The sequence below is a fragment of the Mobula hypostoma genome, chromosome 9, assembly GCF_963921235.1.
Source record: "Mobula hypostoma chromosome 9, sMobHyp1.1, whole genome shotgun sequence".
In the NCBI taxonomy this organism is placed as follows: domain Eukaryota; kingdom Metazoa; phylum Chordata; class Chondrichthyes; order Myliobatiformes; family Myliobatidae; genus Mobula; species Mobula hypostoma.
The window spans coordinates 43,245,157-43,273,070 of record NC_086105.1 but is presented as its reverse complement, the minus strand read 5'-3'; the positions used below and the strand labels follow the sequence as shown (position 1 = coordinate 43,273,070).

Genomic DNA, 27,914 nt, shown 5'->3' with positions numbered 1-27,914 from the left:
AAAGGAGAAGGGAGAGGGAAGAGAGTGGAAAGTTCCAGAGAGACATCCTGTAATGAATAAACCAATTGCTTGGGATCAAATTACCTTACCTGGTGTCTCAGGGCTGGATATGTCTGCGCCCACGCCACACCCCTCCCACGGCACTCCACCCTTGCCATTCCAACATCCTTTGCTCCCGCCAGATTTACAAACTCGCTCTCTACCCCTCGTTGACAAATACAGTACTGTGCAAAAGTCTTCAGCAGCCTAGCTATATATATGTGTCTAAGATGTTTTCACAGTGCTGTATTTATTAATAGTGACAAGCAGAAATGTGGTACACGTTAGGGAACATCATCAATGGGGACGGGAGAGGTTCCGGAGGATTGGAGGGTTGAGGATGTTCCTTTATTCAAGAAAGGGAGTAGAGATAGCCCAGGAAATTATAGACCAGTGAGTTCTACCTCAGTGGTTGGTAAGTTGATGGAGAAGATCCTGAGAGGCAGGATTTATGAACATTTGGAGAGGTATAATATGATTAGGAATAGTCAGCATGGCTTTGTCAAGGGCAGGTCGTGCCTTACGAGCCTGGTTGAATTTTTTGAGGATGTGACTAAACACATTGATGAAGGAAGAGCAGTAGATGTGGTGTATATGGATTTCAGCAGGGCATTTGATAAGCTACCCCATGCAACGCTTATTGAGAAAGTAAGGAGGCATGAGATCCAAGGGGACATTACTTTATGGATCCAGAACTGGCTTGCTCACAGAAGGCAAGTGGTTGTAGACGGGTCATAGTCTGCATGGAGGCCGGTGACCAGTGGTGTGCCTCAGGGATCTGTTCTGGGACCCTTACTCTTTGTGATTTTTATAAATGACCTGGATGAGGAAATGGAGGGATGGGTTAGTAAATTTGCTGATGACACAAAGGTTGGGGGTGTTGTAGATAGTGTGGAGGGCTGTCAGAGGTTACAACAGGATATCGATAGGATGCAAAACTGGGCTGAGAAGTGGCAGATCGAGTTCAACCCAGATATGTGTGAGGTAGTTCATTTTGGTAGGTCAAATATGATGGTAGAATATAGCATTAATGATAAGGCTCTTGGCAGTGTGGAGGATCAGAGGGATTTTGGGGTCTGAGTCCACAGGACGCTCAAAGCAGCTGCGCGGGTTGACTCTGTGGTTAAGAAGGCATACGGTGTATTGGCCTTCATCAGTCGTGGAATTAAATTTAGGAGCCGAGAGGTAATGTTGTAGCTATATAGGACCTTGGTCAGACCCCACTTGGAGTACTGTGTTCAGTTCTGGTCGCCTCACTACAGGATGGATGTGGAAGCCATAGAAAGGGTGCAGAGGAGATTTACAAAGATGTTGCCTGGATTGGGGAGCATGCCTTATGAAAACAGGTTGAGTGAACTTGGCCTTTTCTCCTCTGAGTGACAGAGGATGAGAGGTGACCTGATAGAGGTGTATAAGATGATGAGAGGCATTGATCGTGTGGATAGTCAGAGGCTTTTTCCCAGAGCTGAAATGGTTGCCACAAGAGGACACAGGTTTAAGGTGCTGGGGAGTAGGTACAGAGGAGATGTCAGGGGTAAGGTTTTTACTCAGAGAGTGGTGAGTGCGTGAAATGGGCTGCCGGCAACGGTGGTGGAGGTGGATACGATAGGGTCTTTTAAGAGACTTTTGGATAGGTACATGGAGCTTAGAAAAATAGAGGGTTCTAGGTAAGCCTAGTAATTTCTAAGGTAGGGACAACTTTGTGGACCGAAGGTCCTATATTGTGCTGCAGGTGTTCTATGTTTCTATGTTTCTAAATGCTGGGAAAAGTATAAAGGGGTGTGACTGAAAACCAACTTTGATTGCTTTCATTTAAGTATTAAGTAGAAAAAGATTTGTGTTGGAATGGATAATCTGACAGAGAAACTATTCAAAGAATCAAAAGTAGTGTATCCATAAATTGTGCAGCATTTTTCATAAGCTTGGGATGCTTGCATAAACTGTCAAAGCATTCATAACCAATTACATACTTCTAAAATGCAGCGGCTAACATAATGTAAGAATTGTAGCAGCAAATTTGCGCAGAAATCCTGCAAACTGCAATGAGGTGAAGACCAGGGTTTTCATTGGTGCTAATTATTCATTAGGAGAGCTCCCCTGAAGAGGTAAGCTACCTGAGAGGCTGCATATTTACACCTTTCCTTGGTAATGAAGGGTCAGTTTAGGCTTACTGATTAAACGGATGAATTGATATTTTGTTAGGTTTGTCTGTTGAATACTGTTGAAGACACTACCAAAGTAAAATAAAATACAGCTGGATATACCTTTTTGAAAAACTGCTGATGAATGATTAGTTTCAGATCTGCTATACAAAAAGACCAATTGAAATTGTGCTGGAGGAAGATCATGTGCTAACAAAAGAAGTTTGGGCTGGGGATTGAAGGAATTACTGCTGTATGTTGCCATCTAAGTAATGAGTGAATTGGATTAACTGTAAGCATAATTTTCTTCATTTGTTAAGTCTAAGGTTTTAGACTGAACAGTTCTAGAGAGATAAAAGCAGAAAGTTCTGGAAATGCTTTGCAGGTCAGGCAATAATTATGGAAAAAGAAACAGATAACATTTCAGGTCTGCGATACTTATACTAAAACTGAGACGAAAGATCTGACAAAAGGTCTTAGTCTTGAATTGTTAGCTCAAATTCTATTCAAACAGATGCTGCCTGACCTGCTGACAATTTTTAGCATTTTCTGTCTTTACTTCAGATTTGCAATGCCTACAGCTTTTAATTTGAATTTTGAGGGGAAATGCTGTTGATGTGTGAAGAACAAATTTTTGGCTGAAGCGTAGGTCTTGTTGCATTTGAATTTCTGCACAAGATGAGGATGCAGGCTCAAGCTGATATTAGAGAAGGGGCTCGATATCAATATAGCAGAGGATGGTAAATCTTTGGAACTCCTTACCCTGGATAATTGTAAAACGGTAGTTGTTCTGTTCCTTCAGACCTGGCAGGACAGATTTCTGGATATTAAGGGAATTAATGGATATGGAGATTGTACTGGAAAGTAGTGTTGGGGGAAAAGTTCAGGCATGTTCTCAATGACAGACAGAATATATTTAAATAACCACTTGGTCTATTCATAATTATATTTCATTGTTTTAGTAGCTCTTTGTACCAGAGCAACAAAATGTAACAGTAAAGAGTTGTGAGGTAATAGCAATTCGCAGTCCACCAGCAATGTGTTCTACTTCCAATACCAATGCAATCAACCCTTGCATTAATTTCCACTTCCCCACATCAGCCATTTATCTCTCTGAGGTAGGTCCAGCTGGATAGCCAGTACTTGCTAATATAGAGGAGAGTTGCTTTATAGTCATTACCAATAGAAGGTACATACACACAGAGAAAAGAGATTTCTTTTGATATAAAGCTTCATCATTTCCAGTTTACCCCAACTCATTCTACATCTACTGTAGCTAATCAAGAAAGATATTAGTAAACAATTGATTAACAATACAGACTTGAGAAATGTCATTGGGTGATTCTCATGGGTGATTTTTACTGGAGTTTCAATGATTTCTCACTTTAATTTTTAAGGTAAGGGGTGGGAAGTTCAAGTGGGATATTAGAGGAAGGTTTTTTGCTCAGAAGAGTGGTTGGTGCGTGGAATGCACTGCCTGAATCAGTGGTGGAGGCAGATACACTAGTGAAGTTTAAGAGACTACTAGACAGGTATATGGAGGAATTTAAGGTGGGGTTTATATGGGAGGCAGGGTTTGAGGGTCGGCACAACATTGTGGGCCAAAGGGCCTGTAATGTGCTGTATTATTCTATGTCCTATGTTCTATGTTCTAATTTGAGGAATGACCATCATTCTTTTCCTCACATTATCTTTCCTCCTGTTAAACACCTGTACCACATTTGAAGCAGATATTATAATTCAAAGTAGGTTCTTATTATTTATATCTTGGTATGAATTGGGCTTGGACAATTAAGTTTCTCTTTTCTGTAACCATGGGAATGACCTTAACAGGTTAGTTTCAATTTCATTTAACCTCCTTATATTCTGAGACTCATTCATTATTTGAACTGGGAGGAGTTTTGCTTGTATTTGTTATTGGAGTGTTGCTGGTACCTTACAGTTAACCCACAGATGGCTGAAGCAGTATCACAAGCAAACGTTTGAGAGAGCAGAGACACCCTGATGAAATAACCTCCCGCATGCAACATCATTTGGAGATGAGAGAAATTTGATATTCATAGAGAGCATTCAGATAATGTGAGCATGGTGAAAACCAATGCCTTGCAGAGTTACAAACCGTTATAAATAATTACAGAGAACTGGGGTATAATTATTAGAGAATTGGGTGGTGTTAAAGGACATACCTTTGGCTTCCTAATTATTAAAGGTCAGATAATCTGTAGCAACTGGAAGTCATTGTACATGGCAGAGGGTTACATAAAATCTGTACAAATGTTAGCTTAATCAGACATTTAATGTAATGTATGAGATATCCAGCTTGATGATTTCCACCTGAGCAACACAGTGGAGCAGCCTATAGTGCTGTTGTAACACAGTCTAGTGACCTGTCTTCAACCTGACCTTGGCATTGGCACTTTCTCTTTGTGATCATGCATGATTTCCCCAAACGCTCCAGTTGTTCTCCTTCATCCAAAAAATATGCTTGTAGGTTAATTGCAGATGGTACATTGCCTGTCATGTGGATGGAAGGCAGAAGAATTGAAGGATTTGGTGGTCAAGAGAAAGAGTATAGGTTACTTCGAAATAAATGATGGAATGGGATAGATGGGAATGTTCTGTAATCCAACACAGATATGATGGGATGAATGGCCCCTCCCATTCCATGATATTAGAGATTATGAAACTGGGCATATTTCAGCAGAGGATATTGATGACTCTTCAGATCACAAGATAATGGCTCAATATTTATTTGGAATGTAGAACTTAATTATTCTATCCCTGAGATATTTTATCTATATACGATATGAAAAGTAAATACTTGCTCTGTCTTTAGGAATGACAGGTGGAGCTGAACTTAAAACTTGCAGAATAGTATGCCACAGTAGAAGACCATTTAGACCATTCTAAATGGGTCTCTGAAAGAGTCAACACCTAGACCATCACAGGGTCTCTGAAAGAGCCAACACTTAGTTCCACTGTCCAGCTTTTCCCCCATGGTCCTGCACCTTTTTGCTCATGTAACAAGGCCTAATAAAGTTTCTACCTAGGTTCAAAATTCATGTGCTTTTATCCCTCAAAACCTTATGTCTGACAGGAGGATTTACATTAATTTCCCCTATATGCAGTGTGAGTTCCTGTTCATGCTTATGTATGTTCCCATGTACCTGAAAAGAAACGTGGTGATGAGCTTGCACTAATTGTCAGGCGAATGTTTGCTTTTCTTGTACTTTTGCTCTTTGATTATCATTTTAATTGTTAGTGGTGAGGTACGGTAAAAGTTTGATACAATGACATGTGCATCCACTGTGGATGATGCGTATGCAATTACATCTTTTGGCTCAAACTGATGGGAATTGCTGAAAGATTTCAAATAATCAGGCACACATTAAACTTATCCAACCTTGAAGTTATGGGAAAAGAATAGAGACTTGTCTTGGCTGACTAGTTAAGGCAGCTGTTTTATCAATAGTGTGAATGCCTGACTGATTGAGTTGATTGAGGTGTGATAGTTGTCCATATTTACATTGTAAACACCAACAAACACTTCTTATTTGTTTCAGATTATTATCGTTGCTATTGTAACAGGGTGAGAACCCACGATTCAGATAAGTCAACTACAGTTTCTTTTATTGACCTTCAGTACCATCCTGACACGCAATGCCACATTCAATGGAAGAGAGTTATTGAAAAAAGTGTGAGGTGGCAAAGAGCAGGAGAAATAAAGTCCAGAACGTAAATCTGAATATGTCTCTTGTGGACTGTTTCAAATTTTATTAACCCAACATCATTGATTTACACAGGACTAAAAATGCCAAATAAATTTCTGCAAACTCGAGGATTCTGCCTTAGAGTTATAAAGTTAATAACTCAACCAGGACCAATCTGAGCCCCAACTGACGTCAAAAATTATATTTTTTTCTATTCCCCTTCCAAATGAGTATTGGTCTAAATAAAACTATCCTAAAAATGCTATTCATTTGCCATAACACAAAGCAAGTTACCCTAACCTGGATAAAATCCTGAATCAGGACACCAGAGTATGGCATTGTCTGACCTATCATATAACCAAATGCTCTATCGGAATATTCTATCATTAATATACAATCAGGTCCCCTGAGGCTCTCTTCTGAGATACAAAGGTTCTGATTGACTGAGAAAAACAAACTGGAAGGTGATTAACTTTGCCCCTTGGCCCATATTTTAGGTAATGTAAACCTCTTAAACTATAAACTGGTATCTCAGTGCTTTGTGTATCATTTCATTATGAAGTATGCTTATAAAGGGGGTTGCTTGTGCACAGAATAAGAAGCTGCCTTAATATTAGGGGTAATCACAGCCACCTCAGCTCTGGCTTCCAGCTGATTGGTCCATATCTGGACTAAGGCACAATGAGGTCTGGAATGCAGTAGTTCTGGTGAATGGGATCTCAGAAAGCTGGTTGGTGGAAAGCAAACTGATTGGTAGTACTGTCAATGTCAAGTTCCTTCACTTAAATGATGACTAAGAATGAACTGACGAGGCAATAGTTAGCCAAATTGGATTTATCCCATGTTTTGGATGTAGGACACATCTGGCAATTTTCCATATCGTTGGGTAGATCCCAGTGTTTGAACTGAGCTGGAACAGCTTACCAAGAGACTGGAGTCATTCTGGAGTGCAGAAATGCTTGTAGTATCACTCCATCAACACCAGCACACCACAAGGCTCTGCGAGCCCCTACCTCTTCTCGCTTTATACTTATGACTGTGATGCTCTAATACCATGTTAGAGACACAGCTATAATACCATGTTTAAATTTGCTGATGACATCAGTGTCATTGGCTGAATAAAAGGTGGTGACAAAGTAGTATATAGAATGGAGACTGAAAACCTGGCTGAGTAGAGCTACATCAAAAATATCTCACCCAATGTCAGCAAAACAAAGGAGCTGATTATTGAAGTCAGGCGGAGGAAACTGGATGTCGGTGAGCCAGTCTTCATCGGGGGAATCAGAGGAGGAAGGGGTCAGCAACTTCCAATTCCTTGGTGGTCACCATTTCAGAGGATCAGTCTGGAGTTCAGCATGTGATTGCTGTTATGATAAAAGCACTGCAACAACTCTGCTTTTTTAGAAGTTTGCAAAGATTTGGCATGTCACCTAAAACTTTGATAAACTTCTATAAATCTGTGGTGGAGAGTATATCGACTGATTGCATCACAGCCTGGTATGGAAACACCAATGCCTTTGAGTGGAAAATACTACAAAAAGCAGGAGATACTGCTCAGTCTATCACAGGTAATTCCCTCCCCCCCATCGAGCACATCTATCTACATGGAGTGCTGTTGCAAGAAAGCATCATCCATCATCAAGTACCTCCACCATCCAGGCCATGCTCTCTTCTCTCTGCTGCTATGAGGAAGGAGGTATGGGAGCCTCAGGACCCACACCACTAGGTTCAGGAGCGGTTAATACCCATGCTCTTGAATCACAGGGGATAACTTGACTTCATGTGCCCTATCACTGAAATGTTCCCACAACCTGTGGACTCACTTTCAAGAACTGCTCATCTCATGTTCTCAATATATATTTCTCATCTATTTATTAATATTACTTTTTCTTTTGTACTTCCAGTTTGTTGTTTTTTGCATATTGACGGTTTGTCCGTCCTGTTGGCGGTAGTCTTTCATTGATTCTGTTGAGTTTCTTGTATTTACTGTGAATCCCCGCAAGAAAGTGAATCTCACGGTTGTACATGATGCCATATATGTACTTTGATAATAAAATCACTTTGAACTTTGAACTTTGAAATTGGTGCAGCTGAAGGAAACCCACGTGGTCACGGGGAGAACTTACAACAGCAGGAATTAAACCCGGGTCAGTGGTGCTGTAGATAGCGTTAATTCTAATCACCACGCTCCCACACACCCCAAAATGACGATGTGATTACTGGAAAGGGTAAGGGGAATGAGTAGGTGTGTTGCATTGGGATTTCTTTCTCGGCAAGGTCTCGTGGAAGTTGATCAACAAGATTTGAGCAAACAAAGTTGAGAGGCCAGTGCTTAAGAAGCACCTATCTCAATGATATCGCTGAGGGGATTAAATATTCTATTTCAAAGGTTGCTGATCAGTTGGGTTGTAGGTAGAGAGAAGGATGTAAAAATACTTCAAGGAGTGGAATGACTGGGAAGGAGGGGCAACATAATTTGAATAAAAATGAAGTTACGTACCTTGGTGTTTTGACAAAGAAAAGACTCATTTTAAATGGTGTGAGTTGGTAATATTAATGTTCAAAGGGAGTTGTTGTCCTCGTATGCAACTCAGTGATGTGGCAAATAACTAGGAAGGTAAATGTGATATTGGTCTTTATTATAGAAGGATTTGACTACAGTAGTAATAATGTCTTACTGCAGTTATGTAGGGCATAATTACATAGAATACAACTGGAACATTATCACGAGAAAATCTGCGGATGCTGGAGATCCACATATACAATATTGCAGGAACTCAGCAGGCCAGGCAGCATCGATGGAAAAGAGTAAACAGTTGACATTTTGGACCAAAACCCTTCATCAGGAGTGGACAGTTCTGGTTTCCTTTCCTATGAAAGAATATATTTTTCATAGAGGGAGTAGTGTGAAGATTCACCAGATTGTTTCAGTGATGGTGGGCTTATCTTGTGAGGAGAGATACATCAGGAGTGGACAGTTCTGGTTTCCTTTCCTATGAAAGAATATATTTTTCATAGAGGGAGTAGTGTGAAGATTCACCAGATTGTTTCAGTGATGGTGGGCTTATCTTGTGAGGAGAGATACAGTAAAGTCGTCCGATATTCCTTAGAGCTTAGGAAAATTGAAAAGAAATCTCACTGAAATCTAACAATTCTTACAGGATTTTATAGGCTGGATGCAGGAAGAATGTTCCATGGCTGGAACAAAGGGTTTCAAAATAAAGGGTAGGTCATTGAGGACTGTGTGGATGGTAAAGCATCTTCATGCAAAGGGTGATGAATATTAGATATTTACCCTGATCAGCTGTAGAGGTGTAGAAGCTAGCATGCCTGTAAGCTGATTCAGACTTCCAAATCCACCAGTAAGCCATCGTTCGACAGAAATACATGGCCACCTGGAACATGAGTTTAAGTACTGTAGCTAACCTCTACTGGTTCTTTTCTGAATGGATGGTTAGTCATTTATATGGTGTCCAATGCTTTTTGAGTGTTTTCATTGATTGAAGGGCCCTTATGATATGATTCAAGTGGACTTCCTTGATTCAGTCTTGATATACAGCACCTCCGTGGAATAGATATAGGTTGAAGATGTGGGTTCAGAAGAGCTGACCTGGGTGGAGACCATGCCTCTGTGTGCTATTCAGATGCACTGAAGTTGATGCCTTTGAGTTGGCACGAAGGTGGTGTGCAGTGAAAACGTGAGTGACTGCCTTGGATGTTTCTTTTGTGATCGCAAGACCCTACTGGACATTGATTGCTGCAGGCCTGCTTCTCTTGTTTTGTGGGGAGACAGGTGGTGAGGCAGTAGTCTTGCCTCGGTTGTAGCTAGGACCAGGCCTCTATCCTCGGGCTTGCATTTTACCATCACGCTGGGGCTCGGTTGAGATGGCCTCTCTCATCAGTGCTGCCCTCCAGTGGAATTACAGGCTGGACTGCCAGGAACCATCAATTTGTGTGACTTGTCGTTTAGGAACCTGGTCTAAAAATTGTTTTATAATGTGACTATGTTCTTTTTTTTTTCTCGTTATTTTGAATGCACGTGTATGTTTTTGCACTTTGGCCCCAGAGAAATGCTGTCTCATTCAGCTGTATCCATGTATGGATTGAATGACAATTAAACTTGATTTGATTTTTGAAGGATGACTTAGTTGAGGTTTCTAAATGCTGAAGAGTAGAAGTTGTAACTGGTTGTGGCCAGAACTAAGGGACATGATATTGAGATTGGGGTGAGAGCACTGAGGAATGAAATTAGGAAATCATTAGGAATTTGATACCCTCTTCCTCCTAAGCGATAAAAATGCAAAATTACTTGAAATTACCTGAGATAGAATTTTTGCTGGAGAAAAATTTCAAGGAAGATGAAACAAAGGAAGGTAAATTAAATCACTCTACAGTTTAACCACAATCTGGATGAAAACAGAACAACCTCTATTTTTGTAATTAAGTTCCTAAAGACTAGCTTTAAGATTGGAGCACAGAGGTGATTTCAAGGTATTGATCTTCTGTGGAGCATAGGCCATTGATGACCTCCTGTCTCCATTATCCAAAGTCAACGGTCTGGTTGTAGTTCATCATTGTTTCTGTGATCCATTGTATCCACTATACAGGGATTTGGCCTATACAGCTTCACTGTAGTCCTGCAGGTCAGCATTACCTGTTTCCACCTCTGATGACAAGGATGCTGGGTTGAACTTTCAGAGCCATGAAATTAATAGATATTATAACTTAGTTATAACAAGTTTCCTGGGGTTTGAATATGAAGGGATATTATCACTTGGCAGAAAATTATCCACTAATTAATTCATTTGGAATCAAATAGCACACAACACTATTAGAAGTATCCACCATCAATTTTACTTCAGACGTTATGAAAATGTGTTAGATGGGTTCTTTATCACTATGTTCTTTATTCAATGCTGTTCCATTTTCTGCACTTTTGTTTTCAGTGTTTTGCAACTGGAAGGTAACTGTTCAGCAGGACAGAGGGGGCCAGGAAGCTTTAATTAGTTGTTGCTTTTGCGCAACAAGTTTATTTCAGGGTCATAGTTACAAGATTAAGGGGTGGTCCTTCAAAACTGCAGGAACTTCTCACACACTTTGACTAATCTCTGCAGTTCTCTATCCCAGAGGATTGTGGAGACTAATAATTAGCAGTTTGTGAGGAGAATATAGGTATATTTTTAAATGATCAGGGAATTGCAAACCATGTAGAACTGGCACAAAAGAGGCTATCAGCTAGGACCATATTCAATGATAGAGGAGGCTTGAGGGGCCAAAAGGCTTCCTGCTGCCTTATTTTCTTTTGTTTTTATGTTCCTTAATGATGAAACAGAGTATTAAAGGGTCTAGGCAAGGAGTCACATATTGGTGAAGCAAAATGCTAAGAGTCTTTCTCTAGGTCTGAGGGAATGGTTGGATTTTCGTGACTTGGCACTGTTAAAGCATACAATAGAAGCAAATGACAAAGTGGCTTCTCTTGATGGAGGAGCATCTAACAGATGCACTGTAATAGTTCAATGTTTTTCCATAGCCTCCAGTATCCTGCTTTTCTAATACTATATAATTGTTTCTCTGCCTTGCTCCAAATTTGCAAACAAACTCAGTAAACACTGAATTGTGCAATGTTGTGTTTAGATACTTAAGCACTGACTTTGGGGCTTTAGGTTCTTGGCAGAACATTTTGATTGAAAGGCAGTCTGGGATGTAATTGGCATTGTGACCACGGTTTTAATCAAATGTTCTTACTAACCCAAACCTACCATTCTGACAGTGCTGTGAAGAAATCAAACCTGAATTTAACTTATCTTTTGCTTTACACAGATCGTTACACTGTCAACATGTGTCTTTAGGGCAAGTTCATCTGTTCCCACTGCAAATTAGAGAGAAGTGCAGTAATAGAGAAAACCGTTTGGGGTGGGGGCAAAAGGTTTGTGTGGGTGCTGGATAAGGCAGAGTGGGTGAAGTGCAAAAGGAAAGGAAACTAAATTTATGTATGGACCGAGGAAGTGTTCTGAAATTTGTTCATGTTTAAACCAAAGGGAAATCTTTTTCATTATCCGTTAGCATAAATATTGATTGGTCTTGTGTGTCATGTGGTATACTATTGATCTGAGGTTTTCAGATATAAACAGGAGTATGTCTTAACAGGATAACAAACTGAAGGTATTTATCATATTTTTTGTTATATTAACCCGGGGGTTCCCAACATGGAGTCCACAAACCCCTCACTTAATGGTAAGGTTCCATGGCATAAAAAAGGTTGGGAACCAAAGATCAATTAACTTAACTTCTTCCATTAAAGTGTGTTCAATATGTACATTCATTTCACAAACTGCTGTCGTTTGGAATGGAAAGCAGAAACACTGAGCATCTAACTCTGCTGAGTTAGTGGCAGTGGGTATGAACTCTGAAATGAATGCCTACATGTCACTTCCTGCTGCTGTCCTAATTCACAGGTTGGGCATCCTCAAAGCTGTGTAGCCCTGCTTCATCTTGGGTGACTGATTTAGTGCTTTCTTCCACATAGATAGAAAGCTTCACCTCTGCATGACCGATCAGTCAGAGGCTTAGATGAGTATTGATTTGAATTTGCCAGACTAAGTAAACAAATTGGAGTGACAGGAGACCCCGGGCATGAAATACTTTATAATGACAAGGAGCTAAGTAGAGTTTTGCAAGGCAAGGTGAGTGAAGTTGGAGCACTTGCTGAATTAAAGTTCTTGCATTAAGGTTACACAGAAGAATGTATACAATTGGATGACTTTTTTTCCCTCATGTTTTTGGTGAGAAACAATTTGTCGAGTATAGTTGGCCATTCAGCCACTTGAGCTTGTTCCATCATTCAATACGATCTGATCTGTATCTTAAATCTATTTCCTACCTGGTTTCATAACCAGTGATAGAACCATATGGTATAGGAACTGGCCCTTTGGACAAGTAAAACAGGGTCGGCCATCAACCACCCTAGTTTACATTAGGTTACACTAATCTCACTTTATTCTCTCCACATTCCCACCAAGTTTTGCCCACACACCTGTTTTGACTATATTCATATCTCCTCATGAAATAGACAGGTCACTCACTCCATCAGATCCGTGACAAAATTCTGAGCTGCCCGATCAGTCCTCTGTCCCAGTCACCTATTATGTCTTACAGGCCCATCCATTCCACCCAGAATACACCCACCACTCAACTGTGGGTAGTTTACGGAAGCCAATTACCTTAGCAACCAGCATGTCATAGAGTTATACAGCAAGCAAACAGATCCTATCAAGTTCATGCTGGCCAGCAAGTACTGAATTAAACTAATCCAACATTAAACACATTTTGTATTCTCCTCACATTCCCATCACCTCCCCCAGACTCCACCACTCACCTACACACTAGGGGCAGTTGACAGTGGCCAGCTTCCCTACCAACCTGCACACCTTTGGGATATGAAGGATGCCAGAGCACCTGTACAAAGTTTACATCATCAAATGGGAGCATGGAAACTCCATACAGATAACTCCTGAGGTCAGGATTGAATCCAGATTGCTGGGGCATCTGTGGTGTCACATGCACAGTGACACAGGTTGAAATACAGCTTGGACTCAGAGTCAGCTCTCATTTAGCACAACTGAGCTCACTAGGTGAATAAAAGTGCTTAAGACATCATCATCTCAATAGATAGGTGCTAGCATTTATACTATAGAGTAAGGCAGTAGCTGCCATTAATTTTCATTATTAAGTTGTCAGTTTGATATTGACTGAAGTTGAATTGCCCATTGGCACATTGATCTCTAAAGGGTAGGCTTTGTCTACTGGCAAATGAGATTTCTATGAAACTTAAGTATGGTGATTTTAATTATTTGAGGCAGGATTAATCAGGAAGCTCTTTCTAATAACTTCAATCCTTCATGGACTTTTGATGACTCCAAGACATTCTGTGAAATCATACCATCCATTTAGCTCTCCTTAGCATTCAACCTACATTATTATTATGATTGCTGGTGTCGTTTCTTTATTCTAACCTCTGGTCCTGGCATTTCCTGGGATTGCCATGCTGCAGTTTTTTTAGGCACATATATCTCATTCACTCTCTGTGTATGACCCAGGACAACCTTTACTCTGGTTGCAGCATAATGCCCATTCCTGGCTCCTTTCATTCACTTGCTGCATGTTCAAAATCTCTTTGTACACAGATTGTAGGATTATTGGAATTACACCAAATATTCCTTCTGGCTTTTCCAGCAATCTGCACCAGATGCAAGAATACTAATAGGATATTTTGGAACATTCATATTTACATATTCTGCATCCGCTAGTTTCTTGAAGGTGCTGCTCTACCTAGCTAATTCATTAGCTCTCCATGTCAACCTCTCTGACACATTTAGATTTTGCCTCTATTTATATCTTCCAACTGTTAGTTTTCCTACAGTACGGTAAATGGTTAAGCCAATCCCGTTGGCAGTTTTTTTTTCCTCAAAGTTTTCTCATATTCTTTCACAAGGAGGAGAAAATACCAGCATACTATACGCTTAGACATGATTTTTAACCATCAATTGCCGTAGAGCACGCTGTGGCTCCCCTAAGATAATGGCATGAAGTGATGCAGAGGCCACTCCAGCTCCCAAAAATGGGGCAAGCTTTAAATTCTTAGATAGTCTTTCAAAGTTTCAAGTCAGGGACCTCAGTCATCTAAAGCTCTGCTAATACAGCGCTGCTGAACACTGTTAGACAAAATTAAATTTAATCCGCCGGCAGCAGGGTTTATAGCAGTACTCAACGGAAAAGGGATACTGCGGACAGGAGACCCAGCGAAGGTTACTTGGCCTAAGCAGCTCAGCTGAGAAAGTGACAAACACAGGTGGTGTGAGAGGAAGTAGAAACACAGCAAGAGAGCTGGGGCACTAGTGAGGCTGAGAGCTAACCCAATCGCACCAGCGGTACCATCAGCTTTGCTGGCCAATGTCCGCTTGCTTGATCATAAAATTGACTTACTGAGAATGAGGGCACAGAAAGAGATGAGAAAGTGCTGCATTCTTGTTTTCACAAAAACGTGGTTAAACAACAACATGCCTGATTCAGTGTTTTAACTCAACTGTATGACTGTGTTCCACGCAGAGAGGAACTCCCTATCGGGGAAATCCAGAGGAGGTGGAACCTGTGTGTAATTAACAAAGGTTGGTGAACAAACTTATTTGTAGTTAGCAGTCACTTTTTGGGGAAATTGATCCACCTTACAGTTAAATGGCAGCCTCATTACCTGCTCAGGGAGCTTAATGTTGTGTTCATCACTGCAGTCTACATCAACCAAGTGCAAAGACCAAGGATGCTATGGGAGAGCTTTACACTATTATCAGCTCTCTACAAAACAAGCATCCAGATGGTTTCTTCATAATTGCAGGAGACTTCAATCATGTTAACCTGCAGGACACTTTACCCAAATTCCACCAACGCATCACCATGGCCACGAAGGGAACAAACAGATGGAACCTTGTTTATAGAAACAGAAATGTGCATATACTTACAAAGCCATCTCAAGTCTCGTCTTGGCCCCTCTGATCACAGCTTCATAATGTTAATCCTGATGTTGGAAATGGAGAAACCACTCAAGAGGACCAACACTATATGGCTGAAAGAGGTGATGTCTAAGCTTCAGGACTGTTTTGAGCACAACCACTGGCAAATGTTCGGGGAGACTGCCACAAATGGAGTAGACACAGACATCATCTGTCATCAGCTATGTTAGTAAGTGTGTAGATGGCGTTGGTACCATGGCCCAACCAGAAGCTCCAGCTGAATGCAGAGTTGCACTCCTTACTAAATGCCTGGGATGCTACCTTCATGCCTGGTGACAGAACAGCTCTTAGGACAGCCAGGAGAAACCTCACCTTAGGCATTGTTATGAGATCATGAGACCATAAGATAGAGGGCCATTTGGCCCATCAAGTCTGCTCCGTCATTTCATCATGGCTGATCCATTTTGCTTCTCAACCCCAATCTCTTGCCTTCTCCCCATATCCCTTCATGGCCTGGTCAATCAAGAATATATCAATCTCTGCCTTAAATATACGTAAAGACTTGGCCTACAAAGCCACCTGTGGCAAAGAATTCCACAGATTCACCACTCTCTGGCAAAAGAAATCTCCCTTCATCTCCATTCTAAAAGGAGGCTGTGTCCTCTGGACTTAGACTCTCCCACCATCGGAAACATCCTTTCCACACCCACTCTATCAAGGCCTTTCACTGTTCAATAGGCATCAATCAGGTCACCACTCATTCTTCTGGTGAACACAGGCCCAAAGCCATCAAATGCTCTTCATACGTGCTATTCAATCCTGAAAATATTTTTATGAACCTCCTTTGAACTGTCTCCAGTTTCAGCACATCCTTTCTAAGATAAGGGACCCAAAACTGCTCACAATACTCCAAGTGAGGCTTCACCATTGCTCTTTTGCCATGCATTTTCTACCTCCCATTGTAATTCACAGACCACATCCTTACTACAGTTTTGGGGTTCTGTATACAACTCCTATCAGGGTCTTTTTACTCTCGCATTGATTCAACACCTTTCAACCCCATGCGACCTCTTTCTAATGATCTGATGTAATTTTTTACCAACAGAGCTATGCCTCCCCGCTGCCTGCCTGCCTGCCTATCCTTTCAATACGATGTGTATCCTTGTTATGTTTTGTACCTCCAGAAATTAATTGGGAAAAATGTTTGTGTAATTCTATGCTCCAAGAAGATAGAATTTTGGTCGCACACACACCAACAGCAACATTGAGGGGCGTACTCTGCAGTTCTGAAAAACAAACCAAGCTGTTGGACAAGACCAATGTAGTTTTCAAAATCCAATGCGAGGACTGTTATGCTGGCCAGACTGGGAGAAAGCTATCCACAAGGATCCATGAACATCAACTGGTTGTTAAGTGGCGTGACCAACTCTCCCTAGTCCCTGTGGTGACGAAACATTTGCAAATGGATTACCAAGATCAGAGAACAACTCAACCCAACCATAGTATACAATATAATACAATCACTACATCCACAGCAAGATAAATTTTCATGCCTAAAGATTTAATCACTTTGAAGGATTTCTTACTCTTGTGGGATAACATCTTTCCTAATAAGGGCGAGTCACTCTGCTTGGCAGGTGAGACTTGTGGCTGTGATACAATCTTAGCTTCTAGGACCTTGCTCATGATGGTCTGGGACTGCAGGAAGTGGTACTGATAGCTCTGGACACCTTTCTTCTCCAACAATTGGCTCTACTCTCCTCAACTGATCAATGTGTCTTCTCCAGTTGACACCAGATGCAATCTCCAATGTGTACGAGAGTAGTCCAGTCCTGCTTTAATCTTTCTACGTACCCATATTGATAATTTCTGTAGCCCCTCGATAGGACTGCTTGTCAGGAATGAAACATTGAAGTTCCTTGTTTGAGGAGCTCTCAATTTGTCTCAGCCATTTGTCCTCCATACTCCTTCTGAGAATGGATTTGAGGAGATCCATGCATGAGCACAAGGGATGATCAAGAAACAGCACAGATAGTGAGTTGTTGGTTGTGGAGCGTGCTGCATTGTGAGTGCAAGGAGGAAATTGATGAGCTTCTGATTCAGTGCCAGTGCAGTGTGTTCTGCTGACATTGCTTGCAGCATGTTCTTTAGACTATGGACAAATCTTTACAGAAAGCCATTTGTAGCTGGGTGGTATGGTTCAGATGTAATATGTCTTATTCCATTTATTTTCAGGAATGAGAGAAATTGTTCTGCACCAAACTCTTGTCCATTGTCACTGACTAAATGTCTTGACACACCAGTCCTTGCAGAAGCTTCTCAGTACATCAACATTGTGTGAGGCTGTAGTGGAGGCTATTGTGAAAACTTCTGGCCACTTTGTAGCTGGACCCACTACTACCAAGAAAGTTGTGCATGGAACCATCTGACAAAATCCACATGAACCCTCTGCCAGGGCAACGCAGGCCATTTCCAGGGATGGAGAGGCACTGCTCTTGGCATCTTCTGGACACAGTGGCATCCCGAACAGGGCATGGCAAGCTGTTTGATCTGCTGATCCATCCCAGGCCACCAAACAAAGCTTTCATTTTGACCACACATAGGTGACTGGCATATAGCTCCTCCAGTACTTACTTCAGTTTTCAGCTTGGATGATAGAACAACTCTAAATCCCCACATAAGGCAACCATCATCAAGGGCACATTCATCCTGGCACTGGAAAAATGGAGGAGCAGGAATTTCTGCTGTGCTTTCCAGACATTTTGGGTTGCCATGTTGACCTGAGACGGTATGGGGTCTTTTCTCGTTTCCTTTTTCGATCATCTCCGCCATAATAGGGAGACTTTCGATTTGCATTGGGGAGAGTAGGTCAAGAGGAGTGTTCTCTTTGTTAATTTTATAGGTACTTCCTTTCCCAAGAGACAATGGGACAATCCATCAGCATTTCCATGAGCAGCTGTCCTTTTGAATCTGATCTTGTAATTGTGTCCCCCAAGAAACAGAGCCCATCTCTGCATTTGTGCTGCTGCTGCTAGTGGAACACCCTTCTGTGGATTGAAAATGGACACTAACAGTTGATGAGGGTAAACCCTCTCCCACACAGGTACTGATTGAAATGTTTTAGACTCAAGACCTCTCTGTCAATCTGTGCATAATTTCTCTCTGCAGTGGTCAGGGAACATAATTCAAAGGCTATGGGGTGTTCACATCCATCACTCATAATATGTGACATGACTGCACCTATATCATAAGGCAAGGCAAGTTTTCACAGACAAGCTTCTCTGGGCGATGTGGATCACAATGTGTGAGTATAGCGTCTGATGTCACAATTTCATTTAACTTTTTGACAGCCACCACACACTGCTTTGTCCATTACCATTTCTTCCTGATTTGTAGTAATGAGTTCAAGGAGTGGAGCACGGCAGCCAGGTTTAGCAGGAGCCTGTCAGAGTAATTGACAAATTGTGAAAAAGTCCACAAGTGTGACATTTACTTTGGCCTTGGGGAATCCACCACTACTTAAATTTTCTAAGAACAGCTGTGCAAATCTTGTGCATGAATGGTGTGACCACAGTAAGTGACGCTTGGTTTAAATAATTCCCACTTGTTGCATTGCACTGAGCCAATAATCTTCTTATTGTTTTAACACCATCTTGAGGTTTTGGAGATGTTCCTTGTCACCCTCACTGGTAAAAATGATGCCATCCAGGTAACACTGAGTGCCTGGGCAGCCTTAGCTTTCTGAGTGCAGGAGCAGAAACCATTCCAAAAATAAGCTTATTATAGTGATAAAGCCCTTTGTGAGTGTTTATGGTGAGAAATACCCTGGACTTTTCTTTCATCTCCATCTGTAAGTAGGCTTCAGCTAAGTTCTCTTGGCTTAAGTGTCTCCATCCAGCAAGGTTCGCAAAGGTGTCCTCTATACTGGGCAGAGGATATGGACCTACTTTAAATGCTGAGTTAATGAAGACGTTAAAGTCACCACAGATCTTAACAGACCCATCTTTTGTGGCTATTGGGACAGTTGGCATTGCCTACGGGTTACACTCACCTTGGAAAGAATTCCTTCCGCCTCCATGTGATGGAGCTCACTGGCTGCTTTATCACGGATGGTCTAAGGAACTGGAAAAGTTTTGTAAAAACTGAGTGTGGCATTTTCATTTAACACTATTTTACTCTTGATATGTTTGAGTTTCCCAGTGCCATCCTTGAACATTACTGTGGCATTATCCAGTACCTTTCTTAATTCACTTTCAGTTGTCTCAGCCGCAGGGGATGAGGCATGCAAATAGTGGATGGATCTCCAATCAAGTTGTAGTTGTGTCAGCCAATATTCCCCTAATGCTGTTTTTACTATGTACAAGCCCGATGTGGCTTGTTGGTTGTTGTTTTTCACCGTTACAAATTTCACTTCCATAGGGGTTATCTTTTCTCTAGTTTAAGTTCTTAGTTTGATATCTGTAGGCTTCAATTCAGTGACTTTGAAATGCTGTTCAAGCTCATTTTGTGGAATGACTGAAAACACTGCTTAATTCTTTCAGTAGACATCATCCAGTTAACTGTTGTGCAGCCTAACACATCTATCTTTCCGATGCAGCCAGCTATTTCTGGTTATCTATCTACCTACCTACCTACCAACCTATCTATCTATCTATCTATCTATCTATCTATCTATCTATCTATCTATTAATTAATTAATTACCACCCCAGTACTCGCTGTTTATGAACCTGTGAATGTAATCATTGCTAGTCAATCTCATGTGTTTTCTGCCTCTTTTTTAAATTTGGAGAAAACATATGCCGTTCATGAACCTCTTAGACATAACCCAGAATAAATTATGTAGACAAACAAAAAGAGTACTTAATCAAACAATATATTTACAAGATTACTCAAATATTACTGAAATATTACACACATTACAAGCATCAAGAGGGCAAAGACTGCGTACGCACAAAAAATTCAGGAATACCTGTCTGATAATGATCCCCAGCATATGTGGCTGGGCACCAAAGGCATTATTGACTATGCAAGAAAAAAACAGCATCGACCGTACCAGTGACACCTCCCTCCCTTATGCTCTAACCAACCTTGATGCACCCTTCAAGGCATGCAACACATCACTGGCCGTAAAATCTACCACCCTCAGAGATGAGCAGCCACTGTCTGTAGCAGTAGCAGCCGTGAGATGGATTCTGCAGAAATTCAATCCCCTGCAAGGTGTCTGGGCTAAACAAATCCAGGCTGCATACTCAGGAGTGTGCACACCAATTCACTGATGCCTTCATGGGCATATTCATCACATCACTCTTCCAAGCTGTTTTAAATCCGCCACCATTGTCTCTGTACCAAAGCACCCTCTACGCTCTGAAACAAATGACTACTGCCCAGAGGTAGAGATGCCAGTCATCATGAAGTGCTTTGAACGGCTGATAATGGCACGTATCAAAAACTAAACTCCATTCCCATCACATTGGACACTCACCAACATGTTTACTGACCGAACCACTCTACAACAGATGCCCTCACACACCTAGGAAACAAGGACACTTATGACAGAAGGCTGTTTCTTGATTTCAGTTGGGCATTCAACACCATTGTTCCACACACCTTGGTGAAAAAACTCCTGCTCTTTGGTCTAACTACACCACTGTGCCACTGGGTGTTGGACTTCCTAATGAACAGACCTCAGACAGTCAGGATCCACAACTGCTCCTCCCTCTCCTCCCCCTCCCCCCTCCCCTGTCACCTGCAACACTGGTGCTAGGTGCTGAGCCCATTGCAGTACGCTCTGCTCACGCATGACTGCAAGGCCAAACACCCGAGCAATCACATCATCAAGTTGGCCATTGACACAACAGTGGTGGGCTCATCACCAGCAACAGTGAGATGGCCTACGGTGAGGAGGTGGAAGAATTCGAGGCCTGGTGTCAAGTAGAGAGTCTCTTCCTTTATATCAACAAGCCAAAGGAGATGGTTATCGACTTCAGGAGAACTCACACTGGCCCTTAAATCGGTGGCACAGCAGTGGAAACTGCAAGCACTTTCAAATTCCTGGGAGTGCACATCTCACACAACCTCTCATTCTCCCAGAACACATCCTACGCGGTCGAGAAATCTCGCCAACGCCACTACTTTCTGAGGAGGCTGAAGAGAGCTGGACTTAGCACAGATGTGCAATGGAGAGCATCCTAACAAACTGCAGCACTGCTTGGTATGAAAACCGAACTGCAGCGGACAGGAAGACTCCACAACGGGTAGTCAAAAGTTCCCACTGCATCACTGGCACCAACTTACCTGCCATCAAGGACATATATACAGAGTGGTGCTAGAAAAGGATCAGTAACATCATGAAGGATCTTACACACACTGCTCATAGACTGTATGTCCCACTCCCATCAGGGAGGAGGCTATGTAACACGCCAGGACCATCAAACTCAAAAACAGGTACTTTCCCCAAGCAGTAAGGCTGATCAACATTTCCACCCACGAACTCCACCACACCTTTATTATTTCCCATCATTCTCCTTATGTACAGCCTAGCGTGACATTATAGACATGCAATCAATCTATTTATAGAAGCTATCTTATGTATTTATATTTATTGTGTTTTTTATTAATATTATCATCGTGTTCTTTATATTTGTGTTTCTTTTGGCCCTGCATCAGATCCAGAGTAACAATTATTTCATTCTCCTTACACTTGTGTACAGGAAATGACATTAAACAGTCTTGAATCTTGAATTCTGTTTTGCATGTTTCGTAACTTATAGTGCAAGTATCATCAGGCTAGAAGGAATTACCAAGTTATTGGAGTGAAAATTATTTGTATGTACGCTTGGTAGACTGGTGACCATCTGTGTTTGGACAGTACACAGGTGCAGCGGTTAGTGCTGCAGCCTAACACGTCCAGGTACCTATATTCAATTCTGGCCATTGGTGTTGTTCGTGCAGTTTGCCTGTGCTCCCTGAGACCATGAACGTTTCCTCCCACATCTCAAACATATTCTGGTGGATTAATTAGCAACTAAAATTATCCCCATTTTTAAGAGAATAAGTTACAGGAGTAAGGGGAAATTGGGGATTCATTGGACCACTCTGCTTGGAGATAGCATGGAATTGATAGGCCAAATAGCCTCCCAAGGTATCATGATTTGCATGTGTTGCGTGAATGAAGTCACTGGAGAAAACTACTCGCAGATATAAAACGGCTTCTTTATTCGACAAAACAAGGTACAGCAGGCATCATATGGAGACACCTTTGGTGGAAAGGTCTGCTGTTCCAATGTGGGGCTCGATATTTTATGTGCCGACAAATCAAAGGACAATTCCATATTTACAAAGTATAGACAATGCTTTCTTTGAAATCACATATGAACTTCACACCTCCCTCTTCACACACACACCAGAGCCATCCAAATGAATTTTAATCAGCATTGATTGGTCTGAGATTCACAGCTTTTAGGAATAAAATCCACAATACATGTTCAAAGACAGAAGACTGGTTGCCAAAGCCATTTGCTAAATGTAAATGACCTAAACCCAAAAATCACTCTAACAGCATGTGCCAGACTATCAATGCTTTTTACAGTTAGACATTGAACATTCATTAGGCTTTATGGTGTTGGGGAACTGATCCAGGGAACAGCTAAGTGAAGATATTTATTCATACTGCACACTAGGTACTTGAACTAATTTACTCAGGAGTGAAAATTATTTGTACGTACGCATGATCCAGATTGCAGGAAAGTTTATTTGATTACATGATCATCCACACAAAAGGCTTGACGGATTTCATTTACCATTTCTTTGCCCAAGTAAGAATCTTGAATACAAATTCTGCGCTGGTAGTGGAATGTAGAACTGGGGGTGGATGATCCTGTCCAAGGCACTACTTACAAGAGGGGATGTTAAACCACGGTTTTGTCAGTTCTCTTGGATGGACTTGTAGATCCAGGTAATCCCTTGGCATAATTTTGAGGAACAACAAGGTAGGTTTGCTGGTGTTCTGGCCAGTCTTTAATTTTGGATCAATATTTCCTTTAACAAAACAGATAATATGAGCTTTAGCACATTGTTGTTCAAGGGTCATGTTGTGTGCAAATTGCCTGCGGTGTTTGCTGCACTTCGTCAGTGGTCAGATGGGTAGAGCGCTTTGGGACATCTGAAATCCTGAAAGATATAAACTGAATGCCCACTTTCTCTCTTGCAGCTTCACAGTCCCAATAACTCTGTTTTAATCTTTGTGTCAGTATAAATGAGCATGTTGCCTGTCCCTTAGAGTAACACCAACCTGACAATCCACATTTCACACATTGCTTGCATACAAAGCTGATAATGTTTTGGCTCATCAGTGCCAAACTTCACACAGTATTAGTCTCTCTCTTTTTACACACCATTTTGCTAGAGCTTTCAGGAAGTTTTAGGGGAAGAAAAAAATAGAACTAGATTGCATGCTTTACGTAGAATCGCTTTCCATTATGTTAACTCGATACCATATCTTCATCCCTGACTCGAAAATGACAGTGAGCAAGAATGCAGTATTTGAAATGACAAGGTGCCAGTAATGATAAGGAATGTACACTATCAGTGAAATGTGAGGTGAAAACCTTCAGACAGTTATTTATTTGCTGAGTAACTGAATCAGTTGTACCATCATGGAGCATTCTGTGTTTCGACAATTGATTATAACGTTAGACCTGACAACAGCAGCCCTCAAATGCCTAAACTGACCTTACATTGTTGCCAATTTATATATTCTTTTTATTTTTAACTCGTGTTGTAAAACAAAAGAGGTTACATGTATTTTACATTCTTAAAGCTTACGACATCAGGTGGCATGCTAACAATCTATTCCTAAGCGTTCCCCCATTAGAAAGAGCAGAGGGACCTTTTGGATGCAGCAGGAGAAATCACACAAGGACCTGGAGCTAAGGAGTACCACTAATTGTATAAGATTTAGTCTCCTACTTCCTTCTGGTAATATGTGGATCTTTGAAATATGTCTTATGACAGGAAGATTTAACTTTCACGGAAATTAAACATTTTCTTGAAAGGCAAAGAATCCCTAATAATTGCAACTTCACCCAATTGGGTGATAACACAGCCTTGAAAGATGGGTCAGGAATATCCAATAAAATAACATAGAGCTTTGAATGTGCAATGAAAGATGGAATTAGCTGTACTATCAGCAAACAGGTACTTAAATGAATCTGAGGGGTAGCTTATTTCTTGAAGTATGGAGATAACACAGATAATAATTGTATTAATACTTCCATGTCTTGAGTTGGCAACCACTTGCCACTTTGTAGGGGCTAGTGCATCAGCTGATGACAGTAATTTTTTGTGCCCAGGCTTTGTATGTGACATCAGGGAACTTTAACACAATTAAAAACGTAAAAGTTAATGTGCTATTACGAAAATATAAAATGAATGTTTCAACCCACTTCCTTTCCTATTTGATAATTGATATTAGTACAAACTATTTAACTCCCAACCCATTAGGCATAAGAGCAGAACTAGGACATTCAGCCCACTGGGTCTTCCATTATGGCTCATTTACTGCCCCTCTCAACCCCATTCTCTTGCTTTCTCCCCATAACCTTTAATGCCCTTACTAATCGAGAACCTATCAACCTCCGCTTTAAATATACTCAATGACTTAGCCTCCACAGATGTCTGTGGCAATTAGTTCTGCAGATTCATTCCTCTCTGGCTAAAAACATTCCTCCTCACCTCAGTTTTTAATGGACATCCCTCTATTCTGAGGCTGTGCCCTCTGGTCCTAAACTCCCATGCTAGAGGAAACATTCTCTCCACATCCACTATCTAGGCCTTTCAAATTACAACAGGCTTCAATGAAATTATCCTCCTCATTCTTCATGAACTCCAGTGAGTACAGGCTCTTCATACGTTAACCCTTTCATTCCCAGATTCAATATGAAACTCCTTTGGATCCTCTCCAAAGCCAGCACATTTTTTCTTCCAAAAGGAGCCCAAAACCGCTCATGCTACTCCAAACACGAGGAAATCTGCAGATGCTGGAAATTCAAGCAACACACATCAAAGTTGCTGGTGAACGCAACAGGCCAGGCAGCATCTCTAGGAGGAGGTACAGTCAAAGTTTTGGGCCGAGATCCTTCGTCAGGACTAACTGAAATAAGAGCTAGTAAGAGATTTGAGAGGGGGAGAGGGAGATCCGAAATGATAGGAGAAGACGGGGGGGGAGGGATGGAGCCAAGAGCTGGACAGTTGATTGGCAAAAGGGATATGAGAGGATCATGGGACAGGAGGCCCAGGGAGAAACAAAAGGGGGATGGGGGGAAAAACCCAGAGGATGGGCAATGGATATAGTGAGAGGGACAGAGGGAGAAAAAGGAGAGAGAGAAAAAGAATGTGTGTATATAAATAAATAACAGATGGGGTATGAGGGGGAGGTGGGGCATTAGCGGAAGTTTGAGAAGTCAATGTTCAAGCCATCAGGTTGGAGGCTACCCAGACGGAATATAAGGTGTTGTTCCTCCAACCTGAGTGTGGCTTCATCTTTACAGTAGAGGAGGTTATTCTCCATAACTTCCGCCGCCTCCAATGGGATCCCACCTTTAAGCACATTTTTCCCTCCCCCCCCCACTGGCTTTCTGCAGGGATCGCTCCCTACATGACTCCTTTGCCCATTTGTCCCCCCCAATCCCTCCTGGCACTTATCCTTGTAAGCGGAACAAGTGCTACACATGCCCTTACACTTCCTCCCTCACCACCATTCAGGGCCCCAGACAGTCCTTCCAGGTGAGGCAACACTTCACCTCTGAGTCGATGTGGCCTTCTATATATTGGTGAGATCCGACGCAGACTGGGAGATCATTTCACTGAACACCTACGCTCTGTCGGCCAGAGAAAGCAGGATCTCCTAGTGGCCACATATTTTAATTCCACATCCCATTCCCATTCTGATAGATCTATCCACGGCCTCCTCTACTGTAAAGATAAAGCCACGCTCAGGTTCAAGTATGGTCTGAACAATGCCTGAAAGTCTCAGCATTACATCTGTGCTTTTATATTCTAGTCCACTTAAAATGAATACTAACGTTGCATTCGCCTTTCCTACCACTGACACAACATGTAAACTAACCTTTAGGGCAGGAGTTCCCAACCTGGGGTCCATGGAACCCCTTGCTTAATTGTATTGGTCCATGCATAAAAAGGTGTTGGGAGCCCCTACCCTAAAGATTAGTGAATCCTGCACAAGGACATCCAAGTCCTTTTGCACTTCTGATTTTTGAAATTTCTCCCCATTTAGTAAATAATCTACTCCTTTATTCCTTTTACCAAAGTGCACAACCATACACTTTGAGTTATCTACCTTCAGACCTTTCAACTTCCCACGCACCTTCTCCCTAGTAATAGCAACTACACTCACTTCTGCCCCCTGACTTATTAATTGTCATATTAAAACTATTTTAATTATCAGGTGACTGGCCAGGGACTTTTTCCCAGGACAGAAGTATGAGGGATATAATTGTAAGGTAATTGGAGGGGCAATAGTAATGGGTTTTTTTGCAAAGAGTGTGGTGAATGCGTTGAAAGCTTTGCTTGGGGTGGTGGTAGAGGCGGATACACTTGGGACATTTAAGAAAGCCTTAGATAGATACATGCATTTTAGAAAAATGGAGGGAAGTGTTGGATTGATTTTAGAGTGAGTTAACAGATAGGCACAACGTTGGGGGCTTAAGGACTGAACTGTGTTATAATGTTCTGTGTTCTAAATTAGATTTGCATTTGGAAAAGGTGCCTAATGTAGGTTTTTTCCTCCATTCACTGTTGGAGTTTCATCCATTTATTAATATTTGTAAAAGCCATTTGAGTAAAAAGCTATCTTCCCATATTTTAAATGATCCTTGATTTTTAACAAACCTTTATAATCAGGGAAATTACATCCATGAATATGGCTGTGCATCAGGGAGTGAATAACTATGATGAAGACTGAGATATATTGAGCATTTATAACTTAACAATGGCTCTAAACAAAATGTTGTTGACTGATCCAGTTTTGTTTTATTTTGAATTAATGAGTGCAGGTCACTGAATATGTATATCCCTGTTCAAGTCATTTAAGTGGGCCATCTGGCTTGAATTACATTCCTTTATACTGGATGTTGCAATGTGAAAATTGGCTGTTTCATTTCTTATTTTACAGCAGAAACCTGAAATCATGGAAGAGTACTGCTTATGCATCTCTTTCCTTCTTTCTAAGTGGCCACTGTTTCTTTAGAACTACAAAGTTAGTAAACTTTCTGTATTAAACATTGCTGAGTAAGCAATGGAAGAGAGAGAAAGGACCATTATACTTGGATTTCCATTCACTGTCTACCATTATCTTTTTGCACATCACCTTAAATTGCATTGTTAATGATTTGAAAATGCAAACAAAATGTCAACATATGGTATAAAAAGCAATTGGTATTTAGCAGTATGGTAGATGTTGACTTTGGTTAAGTGGCAGCTGCTTTATCTCTAAATCACAGAC

General features: G+C 41.4%; 1 protein-coding gene and 1 long non-coding RNA gene across 7 annotated transcripts in view; one reads left to right on the top strand and one right to left on the bottom strand.

Annotated features, from left to right (window-relative positions):
- LOC134351680 (metabotropic glutamate receptor 8-like) overlaps positions 1-27,914 on the top strand; it is a 440,260-nt gene that overhangs the window by 382,014 nt on the left and 30,332 nt on the right. The gene's annotated exons all lie outside the window — the stretch shown is intronic.
- The window catches only part of LOC134351681 (uncharacterized), a 30,475-nt gene continuing 25,244 nt past the window's right edge, over positions 22,684-27,914 (bottom strand). The window contains exon 3 of the long non-coding RNA XR_010019231.1: positions 22,684-23,431. This is a non-coding gene — a long non-coding RNA (uncharacterized LOC134351681). The remainder of the gene's footprint in view (positions 23,432-27,914) is intronic.